The following is a 12,889-nucleotide window of genomic DNA, read 5'->3' on the forward strand; positions in this document are numbered from 1 at the left end:
CAGTTGTAACTGATCTTAAATAATTTCTCAAACACTTGTCGAATCCTAATTTGTCCCAGATTCTGTGCTCAGTAGCTGGAGGTAGGAGAAGAATCTTCCTAACCTGGAGAAGCTTGTTTACTTAAGAGGGTGGTACTATGCAAGCAGCTGAGACCATGGAACAGTTGGTAAATTAGATGTGTGAGTGTGCAGAAAGTGAGAAGTTTTGTGGTGTGCCTGCTGGCAAAGGGATCCTAGAGGCAGATGGGGTCAAGCTTGCTGGGACAGGAGGAAGAAAAAGGCATTGCAGGCAGAGAGCAGCATGGGTGAGGCAGGAGTGTCAAATAACACGTAGAACAGAATTAGTACAATTTTGAAATGAATGGCAAGTATTCTCTGAGGTTCTCACTTGAGTAATGTCATGGCAGTCTTACTTAAACATGAAGTGAGAAGTTAAATTCTCAGAGTTGTTTTATCCGTTTTTTTTGGATGCGAGAGAATCTTTAAGCAGTACCTTTTTGTCCTCCAGATAAGGAAATTGAGGCCCAGAGAGACTTATGGCCCCCAGCTTTTTAGTGATAGAGCAGCCCTGGCATGCCCAGCCTCTGATTGGAAAACGTTTGTTTCGTCACACTGTCTCCTGAACTAATACATTTATTATTGGTGTTCATTTACTGCAGTGAAATGCTCCTACATCGGTATTACATAAAGCATTACGTTTTATTGTAGTAAATGAATAGAAATAGGAAATCTCAGCTGCATTTCATTGCTTAAGGAAAAAACCCTGAAATCTTATTCTAAACTTTTTACATTATTATAAAGGTAATTTATAATAGGTGCTTGCCAGGTTTGATTATAGGTACTATATCAAGGCAGCATTTTATAACCCATTTCTCAAAGCTCGTCTGTGGAAGTCAGAGTATAGAGGTTTCCCATAGAGCTGCACATGATATCACACTCAGGCAGTTCATGGAGTGTAAGAAAAATCTTAATGCTTTATCGTTTGACATTTTAACCAAGGAAAAAAACACACTTGATAGGTTTAACTTACTGTGACATTTTCTTCTATTTCCCTTCCCCTTCAGGTATCTCCAGGGCAGCTTACTAAAAAGTATAGCTCATGCTCAACAATATTTCTAGATGACAGCACGGTCAGCCAGCCTAATCTTAGAACCACAGTAAAATGGTGAGTACAAGTAGGTTGCCAAGGGCTGAGTGACAGACCCCCTTATCGCTAAAAGCATCCTAGCCATACATAATTTCATTCATTTGAATTGTCCTTTTCAGTGATCAGGTTAAAAAACTGGTGTCAACTATAGATTGATTTCAAGGACCTAAATATGAATTTTCAGTTTCCATTTTAATCTTAGAGCGCATGATAGAAGGGAAAGCCAGTTAGCAAATAAGAAATCCCAGAAAAAGTATAAATCTTTATTTGACGCGTTTCTGTTGCTAAGCCATTGTTGAACACAATGAGAAAGAGAGGTGCTTTTGATTGGCTGTTTCTAGAGACAATTATTTCTGTATGAGTTGTAGTCCTCAAACAACGTGCACTACTTTGGAAGCTGCTCTTAGAAGAAGGAACAGCTTGTCCCCTACTGGCACCAAAGCGAAGCTGCATTTAAATTTAATTGGAGTTTGTCAGATTTATCCCACTGTGCTTTTTTTTTTTTCCTGCACTCTTTCTGTATGAAATTTTACTTCTCCTTCCTGTCCCCCAAAGAGGGGGAGAATATATCAAACCAGTCTTAAGAAATACACACTCAAGCTTAATTTCTTTGTAGATGAAATTTGTTCAACTGAGGTTTTAACTTAATAGACACATTTAAGTTTTGTTTATATATATAAATATATCTCCAACACACTGTATCAATCACAGCAGAGAACAATAAAAGAGGTGAGGTTTCGGAAACATGGCTGTGGTCAGGCTTATACTTAAGGAGACACGAACAGTGTCATGATGATGGAAACTATTCTTTAATTTCTGGGAGCACCTCATAGTCCACAATTGGAGATGCACTTTCAAAACACCCTAATGATGAACCTTTCAAGCTTATTTAAGAGAAAAAAACCAAACGGGATGCAGAGCTTCTTGCCTCCTCCCTCGCGGTTGTCCACGAAACATTAACATCTCCTTACGTTATGAATGTTGATTTTCCAGAACACAGTTTGGGAAATGCTATTTGAAAATATTAATGTCCTTATCCTTAATTTTATTTGTTGTCTTAATTTTATAAGCTAATTGTATTTTTAATTGGTTTTTAATGTGCCAGCTTTTTTTTTAGCTATTTAAATTATCAGTAACTTCTACTTTAATTAAAGACAGCAAGTTCACAGTCATAATAATGTAACTTTCCTCTCTTGCTTACAATAATAGTTGCAATCAAATCATGTTTCAGCAAAAACTGAGCCCCATCTCTAAAGTCCTGAGTTTGGGCACTTATCACATAATCACTGAATGTTTTTCTTCAGCCAAGACACTGAATCTGTGGGTACAAAAACCACTCTACTTTGGCTAGAGTCGCAGCTTCTTTTGAATTCAAAAGAGTCTGATGTCCAGTATATAATTCAAAAGTACTTTGAAGGTTAACCTTGCTCAGGGACTTCCCTGGTGGTGTAGTGGTTTAAGAATCTGCCTGCCAACGCAGGGGACACAGGTTCGAGCCCTGGTCCGGGAAGATCCCACATGCCGCAGAGCAATTAAACCCGTGCGCCACAACTACTGAGCCTGTGCCGTAGAGCCCGCGAGCCACAACTACTGAGCCCGTGTGCCACAACTACTGAAGCCCACGCACCTAGAGCCCGTGCCGTGCAACAAGAGAAGCCACCACAGTGAGAAGGTCGCGCACCACGACAAAGAGCAGCCCCCGCTCTTGGCAACTAGAGAAAGCCCGCGCGCAGTAACAAAGACTCCATGCAGCCCAAATTAAGTAAAATTAAATAAAATTTAAAAAAAAAAAAAAAAAAGATGAACCTTGCTCAGACAAGAAGGTTTCATCCTTTTTTTTTCCCGACCTAGTCTAATTTTTGGAAGTACAGTAAATTTTAATTTGCTCTCATGAAGTTTTAGAAATGATCATTCATCACATTCATTATTGGTGAAATAAAGGTTTACTGAGAAAATTAATAGGGACAATTGGCTTTTAGGAATGATTTTGAAAATGTTTATCATGGGGTTAGTTTTCAGTGGGGTAGTTGTTCTCAGTGGGGTAGGTGAGCCTTATTAGAATCACTTATGCAACTTTTCAAGATATATGTTTCTGGATGCACAAAGTCCACCCGCCTGCCCCCGCCTCCAAGACACAGTGTCTGTGTGTCTGTCTGTCTGTCTCTCTCTCTCTCACCCACGCACACACACCTGTTGACAAGATGGGGAATGATGTGAAGCATGATTATATGGACAAAAGCATCCCGAGTGATTCTCCGATCTTAACCCTAACTCATTCATCCCTAAACTTTGCTGCACGCTGCAGTCATCTGGGGATGTTTAAAAACAGTCCTGATGCCCAAGTCATACCCAGTGCCGGTTAAATCAGAACATCTTGAAGCAGAAGCCAGGCAGTCTTTAAAGCTTCTCAGATGATCCCAGTGTGCAGCTGAGCTTGGGAGCCACTATTTGGTTAGAGGGCAGGAGAAAGAGAACTGCTTCTGATAATTAGTGGGACCTTAGGTAAGTCAGTTTTAAGCCTTGGTTCCCTTATCTGTAAAATGGGTTGTTTAATTAAATGTCATCTACGGTTCAGTGGTCCTTTCCATCATAAAACTTCTAATGCTGTGATTTTAAAATCAATTTGAAGATGAAACTTTGAAGCACTATAGAAGTATCCATCTTTGATGCTAACGGTGTTACAGGCCTTTATACAAGTGCTAAGATTCTATAGACCTATTCTAAAATTCAGATTTGCCTTCCCTCAATTATTTTGAGTTTCATTTTAGACACTGAGAACAAAGGGGAGCATATAACTTAACCAGAGAACCCCTTTGTTGCCTAATATACAACATCTGTGAATAACTTAGGAATATAGTAACTTAAAAAAGACTACCTAAGGACTTGTATCTATCTGTTCGTTAATACTTTATTTAAAATAATTTGGAAATACCTGTCATTAATAGGATACTGTGTAGTATTATGCTGTCTTATTAGCACTGCTTATTTCAGGATAGCTAGACCTATCATCAGTTTTGTGGCTATAAAATTTTGCTATTAAATTTTCTAATAATTATGTAAAAGTGATTTGAAATCATTTTGGTATAGAGCACTTTTATTATTTACTTTTAGGGAAATAATGGAAAACGGATGGGTAGGTGGATAGCGAACTAAATCAACTGAAATGCAGGGGCTAACAAAAAAACCACACACACACACACACACCCCCACACACAAACTACTATATGGCTTAAATTTAAGCATGTGTATAGATAGATATAACTTGTACAGGACAGAAGGTTTTGTGGGTAGAAGGACAAATGACAGGGGACATATGTAATAATTTATATATTATAATAATCAACCAAAACATGCCTTCTAACAGCATATCTAGCATTTTGGGTCTCCTAATTTTGCTAAAAGCTGAAGAACCTAAAACAAGGGGGAAAGCACCCATGTGGTACTGTTCTGAATTCGAGGATTTCGGGGCCACTGGGCCTCTGGAAGGTCTTCCCTCCTTGCTAACCCCTTTTTAAAAATGTCTTCAGGCCTGATATGATAAAAATCAGTGATGACAATGTATTTTTTTTCCTCCACAGTATGACCTTAGCAATATATTACCACATCAAGAACAGGTGAGCTCTTTTGAAACCTATCTTGTTATTCCAGCTAATTAATTTACAAGGTATCAAGTTTAGTGTTAGGTAATAACTATAGATGTTACTGGCATAAGCTTTTATTATTAGAGTGCTTTTATTACAATATAGAAGTGAATCATTTATTTTTCTCTTAGGACCCTTAATTCTTAGGTTACTGAGCATCCCAAAGAGTATTTGTTTATATGGGTTATATTGATAATTTACTGTATTAGAAATTGAAATTGAGAATTTAAAAAATTAAATTCATTGTATATTAAAACAGAGTGTGCCTTAGCACTACTGAAATTTTGAGCTAGATAATGCTTTGTTGTGGGGTGTCGTCCTGTGTGTTATAGGATATATAGCAGCACCCTTGGCCTCTACTCACTAGATGCCAGTAGCACCTTCTTCCCTCCACATTACGACAACCAAAACTGTCTCCAGCCATGGCCAGAAGTCCCCTGGGGGACGAAATCACCCCTGATTGGGAACCCCAGTGTTCAACATAAGTCATTTTTTTTTTAATGAAAAATAACTATTTTCCACAACAAAAAATATTGAGAGAAAAGTATCTCCTCAATAGAAGACAGCTGATTCTCATATCTATTCTGTCTTCAGTCATTTGTTTTGAAGAAACAATATGAAGAAGATCCAGCCGCTTGCAGATATATAGTTGGAAAAAGATGTATTTTTAAAGTCTTCAGATAATTTGGTATATTCTTTGATACTGTACCAAAAGTCTGCATGTGCTAGTTTCTTAAATTAGTTAAAATGGAATTCTAAATCATATCAATGAACTTGTAATAAATACTATGTTAAATTAATACCCATTGATCTGTCATGCATACTGAGTAGATCTTTTTACCTGTACCTGACTTTATAATATTATACATTGGTCATTTGGAAAGTATTGGTTCACATTTCTTTAGACAGTGTCAAAAACTCACTTTTGTTAGTATCACCACCAGTCTTACCAGAAAAGTCTTTTAAGTGTTGAGAAGTTGTCAAGTTCACAATAAAAGGTAGAAGTTTTCCAAAACTCCTGATATTTTTAGCTTGATGGCTTGAATTTTATCATTGGCAACAAATAACTTGAGTTATTTTCCTTGAAGTGACAGGCTCACTTTGTTCATTTTTGAAAGAATGACTGTGTCAGTTGTACATTCAAATAACGATGGTGTTCGATGAAAAAAGTGTTTCAAATAAAGATGTTCTATGAAAAAAATGACTTACCGCCAAGTCACAAGTGCTTTTCCTTAACACAGCCATATTTCAGTATGTAAAAGTGCTTAATGCATACTTTCCACTTATTCAGAATATTAAAAAGAAGGACCAAGGTTTAAGAACACTATTAATTTTTACTCTTTTATCAAGGATGTTCTTCAAGCAGATTTTTAACTGCAAGTGGCAGTGAATAATTGAATGACTTCTAATTCAGTTTGGTACCACTGCCTTGATTCATGCTCAGAAACCAGCAGTTTTACCCACTTTTGCTTTTATACATCCATAGCAAATGTCACACAATGTGAAGGGCAGGTAGTGTCTTAGTATTCTTATAAAAGCAGTTTTGACCTCTTGGGCCTCCTGAAGGAGGGGATAGGGGAGAATCCCAGAGGCCTGCAGACCACATTTAGAGAACCGCTGTTCAAATGAGCGCAGTGTATTAGTGTGGTGAAATTTTAAATTAAAAAGCCTGGTTTCTTTTAAAATAAAAAGACAATTACATTTTTAACTCAAACTATTTAAAAGAGACAAGAAGAAATACACAAGAAGGATATAAAGAACTAAAGAGAAAAAAACGGGAAAAAACCATGAATCTCATATTCACATTGATTGAAGTTAGAAGAATTTATTGCCCACCACCACTGCTTTATAAAATGTTCTTGCATATTCCAGTGTGAGGTTAGAGGAGTGAAAATATATTGGTTTACTAGCATTGCCTGTTAGGGAGGGTCAGTGCTTATAGAGGCAACTCTCGCTGGTTGTTGTAGAAAAGATTTCACAGAACGTGATGTGCTGAGTAAAAATAGGTCAGGAAACCTTTCTAAGGGTGGAATCCAGGAGAAGAATTTATAAAACTGTTTGCTTCGTTGAAGGTTAAGCTTCCTCTACCCCTCTCTCTACTCCTAGCAGATATGTTACTATGATAGTAACTCCTGAATTAATTTTTTAAATGCACATTCTTATTTTATAGAGATGCAGATAGATCCTTGGATATTTTTGATGAGAGATTACATCCACTCACAGTAAGTGTCAGTTTTATTGAAGTGGTATTTTTCTCTTATACAGTTGTGTTTATTTCATGCTGATTTGCTTTGAAATTAATTACTAGAAGAAAATTACTTCCTCCAGCTCGAAGTCAAATTCATCTTCCTTTAAGTCTTCTTCCCCACGCCATGTTGTGTCTAGTCATTTTCCCGAAGGCGTGTTGTATAAGGGGTTGATGGATATGAACCGAGTTGCACTTTGTGTGAATAGTGAGCAGGTAAGTAAACATACCCAAGTAACAGAAAATGTATCTTTTTAAAGGATGATGTTCCATAGCATCAAACAATATAAATATTTGTAAATAAACCTAATATGATAAGGCCTCTAAGAAGAAAATTAGAAAACTGTTTACATTTTAAACGAATTAAAATGACAAAGTTTTAAAATTCACTTCTCCGGGTGCTCTGTGGCCACACGTGGCTGGCGACTGCTGTACAGGACAGCACATTCTTAGAGCCTTATGGTTACAGGACACTGGAAATGTGTTTTCAAAGTTGACTACAGAAAAGTATGACATATGGTGATCAGCAAGACTTTTGAGCCTAAAAATATTGGGTTGGCCAAAAAGTTTGTTTGGTTAGTGAATATATTGTTCAATAAAATGCTTGGTGAAAATGAAAACTGTGTCTTTTATTTTTACTTAAAACCAAATGAACTTTTTGGCCAACCCAATAGTTTACATTTGGTTAGAATTCTGTGGGGAGGAACGTGGAAATACATAAACTTTCTGCGGTTGTGCCTGTATTTTTCTTTAATGAATGGTGGTGAGTACTGGATCACTGTGGTATTTTAGGATCCCATTGTTTATATTTAAAAGACTACAAGACATGTCACCCAATCAGAATTATTTTAAGGGGCACGTGGGCCCAAGTGTGAAGACTGCTATCTTAAGGGTACTTTTAAGTATTTTTCTTCCGTGGATACTTAAATTGCATTTTTTCTCCCTTCAGCGAGAAAAGATTCCAGAGGAATACTTCGAGCATGATCCTGAACACAAATTCATTTACGGATTTGTTCATACTCTTTCTAGTGCCGTACAGCTAACTGCTGAAGGTGCAGTAGTAACTTTGGTAAGATATTTTTTCTTTCATAAAGCATCTGTAGAAATTTCTGTCTTGTACACATGGTATGGTCCTGTTTTTCCCAAATGAAAGTAGGTTCCTGAAACGATCATTAGAACTTTATTAAGAGAAACCTATCAAAAGAAAGTAAAGTATACACATTTGAGCTTTAATCATCATTATGATTTAAAACGTTGCCATTGCTTTTCTCATCACAAAACAATTGCTATTAAAGGCAGCAGGAGAGATTTCTGGTTTCTCCTTCCACACCTGAGGGGACACACGCACGCACAGTGCACACACGCACACACAGACGACGCGTGTGGTGGTGGTGGGGCGGGGCAATCACTGAGCGCTCTGGTCCACAGGCAGAAACAGGTTCCGGGCAGTTTGAAGCTGAGTCCCAGACTGCACTGCCTAGGCAGTTCTGATGTGTGTCCTGACTGAGAACTACTGCCCTCAGTTCTCTGTTCCTTGGATAATGGATAATGGTGTTAACCATCCCTGCTGTCCTCTTACTGCCTGCATGTGAAGTTGCCCAGGACTAGGGTGCCAGTAGGACTTCAGAAGGCTTTACTCTAGTTAGCCTGCTAAGCTACAGCTGTGTAAGGACCTTTTTGTCATCCATTCCTAATTCCTATGGTAAGATTTTATCATTTGAATAATAAATCATATTCAAGTGAGAGGTAGTTGGGATTGTTTTACTCCTCCCTATAGCAAACCTGTAGGGGGGAAAGTCAGCTGCGTGGTCTGCAGGGAAGGAATACTTAGGCCACTCACTGCCTGCTCCTATCAAGGCAGAATTTAGGACAGGAGGCTTGTCCTTTTGAAAAGAGACCCCTCAGTGGGTACTGGATCAGACACAGGCCTTTTCTTGGCGCTACGGGCCACTTGGAGTGCTTAGCACATGCTTGAGAGAGGCAGGAATGGTGCTTGCATATGGAGAGCTAGGAAATGCAGGAAGGAGAGTATTTGGGTTGGAAGAGGGGCATTTCTTTGTAGACAAGTTAAGCTTGATGTACCTGCGAGACAGCAGAATGGCAGTGTCTAGTAATCATTTGAATATATGGGATTGGAGCATGAATCTGAGCTAGAGGGAGGGAATTAAGTGTAGCTGTTCAAATGCAGAGAAAGTATGTAAAATAAAAAGTGGGTAGAAGATAGATCCTTCTAGGGACTGTCAGCACTTAAGGGACAGATCCCCAGAGGAGTGGCTACAGTGGTAGGAAACCCAGCAGAGAACCCTAAGAGACACCAGGAGAGGTTCAAGAAGGAGAGTATGGTCCAAACGCTAAATGCTACCAAGAAGTTGCTCATGTCATAAATACCATGTCACTGAATACCTACTCTGTGTCACTTTTCTACATGTGGGGGGTGGAGGAGAGAACAAGTTGGATAAATAAAGTTCTTGCCTTTATGGGGCAAGTGTGGAAGACGTAAATTTTTTTTTTTTTTTTTTTTTATCACAGTACAGTTGATTTACAGTGTTGTGTTAGTTTCAGGTGTGTAGCAAAGTATAAGTGTTTTTTTTTAATGAGTGTTTTTTAAAAGATGACTATTTCAAGTGGTGGTAAAAACCATGAAGAGAAAGCAAGGTAAAGGGATAAAGTGATTAGAGGGGCTTACTAGAAAGCTCAGGAAGAGCCTCTTTAAAGAGGTAATGTTTGAACCCAGGACCTGGCTGAACTGAGGAAGATCAGGTACGCTGGCATTACGGGCAGAGGGGACAAGTGCAAGGCTCTGAGACAGGAACTTGTTCTGTGTGTTCAAGGAAAAGCAAGGTGGCCATTGTGATCCGAGCGGGGAATGAGGGAAAGAGCATAGGTGATGAGGTCACGGAAGGACAAGGCCGTACCGCACAGGGCCTCGTAACTTGCAGGCCACGGGAAGAAGGTATTTGTTTGATGGGAAACCTCTGGCAGATCTGGAGCAGGCGCATAAAGTACTCTTAATTGAAGAGGCTCTCCTGGCTGCTTTGGGGAGAACAGACTGTAGTCTGTTGGGAGGCAGAGAAGTTAGGCAGTGGCAGCGATACAAGTCAGAAGTGACAGACAGAAAAGCGGTCAGGGTACCAGTGAAGGTAGAGATAACAAGAAGTTCTAAGAGATTGGAGCAGGATACACTCAAGTGCAGGTTTTTGGTCTCAGCGACTGGGCGTGTGGCAGTGCTCTTTCATTTATGAGGGAAGGCCTGGGGAGTGGAGCTCTGGGACGAAGAGCTCTGGGTTGTTTGTGTGAAGGCACCGGTGACCACGGCAAGAGTAGTCTCTGTAGAGTGGTAGCAGCAGGAGGCTGACTGAAGTGGGTTAAGGAGAGGACGGGAGATGAGGAGCTGGCCTCAGCCCTGAGGACGCCGTCTAGGGGCAGTGGGGGACAGGCTGGGGACATGGAAGCATTCACACTGGAGGAAGCCTCTGACAGAGAGGGAGAAGTTGTTCAAAAAGAGACTAACTGTGGGCACAGTGCTCTGCAGAAGTGAGGTGGGATCAACTTCATTCACAGGAGAGTTAGCTTCAGTGAAAAGAAAGAAATCTCGCTTCCTCCGAGACAGGAGGGCAAGTGGGATAAATGAATATCAGCACGTGTACCAAGTTTCCCAGTACAAAGGTGAGAGGAAGTTGAGAGATTGCCAGTGTCGTTTCAGTGCCTCTGATGAGTCCCATAAAGTAGAGAGTTGAACCTTGCGGGGAGAGTCGTTCTTAGGGTACTAGAGAGTGCTGAGTTCTTTGGGGAATGGGAGCCGAATTTCACTAAGAACATATAATCTCAATACCCGTGTTTGAAAACACAGTAGAGTTTGGAGGGCATGGGCGAATCTGAGCTGTCAATCTGATAACCCTTCAGAGAGTAAACAGACTCTTTCAAACTGGACATTTTTCTTTTTGTCAAATGGCATATACACTCTTCTACAGAGGTAACAACAAATCACAGCTTACCTCTCTAATCTTTGCTCAGCTGTTAACTCCATCCAGTTCTTTGTAGGGTAGACATTTGATACATGTAAAAGAAACCATGAAATCATCTCACAAACCGGCAGGTTTAGAGGAGCCCCAGGGATACAGACACAGGCAGGTCTTCCCACCTTAAAACCAAAAGAATTGACTAAGCTGCAGATTATGTAAGACAGAAATGAATAATGAAATGATAATGGAGATGTGAAAATTGGGGATATGAAAAGGACTACCCTTTGTATGCATGTGTGTTCCTTCAAAAGGCACTAAAATATGGGAATACTTGACAGTTGTAAAGCCCCTTTGTACTGCCTGTCCTGCTGTGCCACGCAGCAGCCACTGGGAGGCTCTCTTGACCACCAGTTTTTATCTTCAAGTTCATGCCACAAAAGGACTGGTGACTCTGAAGAGAAGGTAAAGATGTGCTCAGTCTTACCAGAATTTTACACCCTCAAGCGTTATGTAAAATCGCCATGCAACCACCACCAGTCTTGTAGTTAACATTGCACGTGATAGGCACTCAAGCATTTACTGAACAGTTGAAGTCGACACTGGGCTGTATGTGCTGCCCTTGACAAGTGGGAAGGTAATAATACAATGCGTGTCTTTAGAATGCCCTTTGCTGAGATGTCCTTTCATTCCTGTGACCAAAATTGGGTTGGAAATTCACACGGGCAGAGTAGAAATATCAGACTCACAGAAATATCTGACTTACAACTGTGACCTGGCCTCTGGCCTTGGCTTGGCTGAGCAAAGTCTTTGTAGAACCTAGGAATAAAAGGGGTGTCAAAAAGAGATGAAATCTGTCATTCCTAACAATTCTTATCACAGCACTTAAACTGAACGAAAATCAAAGATCAGTGCTCTACTTTTGCAGGTTTACTTAGAAAGGCTTTTAACTTATGCTGAGATCGACATTTGCCCCACTAACTGGAAAAGAATTGTTTTGGGAGCCATTCTTCTTGCCTCCGAGTTTTGGGACGATCGGGCTGTATGGAATGTGGACGACTGCCAGATCCTCAAGGACGTTACAGTTGAGGACATGTGAGTTTGTAAGGTTACCGTGAACTTTCTAACCATTTTCCAATACCTCATTTGCTCTCATAAAGTTTACATTTTTACGAAATGTTACATTTTAAGAAAGGTTACCTTGTGCAGAGAGCTGAAATAGACATAAAATTACAGCCTTCTTTCTATCTAGCTGTAGTATAACAATTTGTATTTCCCCTCATTCATTGGTAGGTCTTGATGTGTTATTGTTGTAATATTCTGCTTGAGAAATTGAAATTATTTTTCTGGTGGTTTTTGCCAAACATTTTACAAGCTCACTACCAGAGCAACATGGTACAGTAAGTAACTTGACAGCTTTCTTAAAGCTGTCTACCAGGTCCAGTCCATTTTTAAGGGGCACATGCCTGGTCTTTGAAGCAAGTGGCCACTGTTAAGGTCTTAGGGCCTCTAGACTACTGACAGGTTATAATTTCAACCTGAGTCACACATTGTGTATTTGCTTTTGCTGGTCTTTTTCTCCTTTTTATCTGAGGTTCTGTTGTTACAGAAACTATGATGTACAGGTAGCCACATATAAAGGTTTCAGATCCCTGTGTTCCTGTCTCCTCCCCTAAAGTCTGCTGAGCTAGGAAACACCTACCTCTCAGGTCGTCCGGGAAGCATCCCTGGGGCCTCACCCAGGGCACTCAGCAAACACAGCGGCACTTTGTGGGGCCTTGAGTTAACTAGGCAGGTTCTCCTCACAGATGGCACGCTCACATTGGCATGAAACGCCAGGCTTCCAATCTGGCTCTGGTGAAGGGCCCCAAGGGTGGGAAGCAGGATGAGCCAGAGA

At 40.0% G+C, this 12,889-nt stretch overlaps 1 long non-coding RNA gene across 1 annotated transcript; it reads left to right on the forward strand.

Moving 5' to 3' along the window:
- On the forward strand, window positions 1-8,039 carry LOC309653587. The gene is made up of 4 exons (XR_014259258.1): window positions 1-1,165; window positions 4,726-4,761; window positions 6,959-7,010; window positions 7,983-8,039. It is a non-coding gene; the product is annotated as an uncharacterized lncRNA (long non-coding RNA).
- The last annotated feature ends 4,850 nt before the right edge of the window (window positions 8,040-12,889 follow it).

Source organism: Balaenoptera physalus (assembly GCF_965194825.1).
Source record: "Balaenoptera physalus genome assembly, contig: HAP1_SCAFFOLD_624, whole genome shotgun sequence".
Lineage (NCBI taxonomy): Eukaryota > Metazoa > Chordata > Mammalia > Artiodactyla > Balaenopteridae > Balaenoptera > Balaenoptera physalus.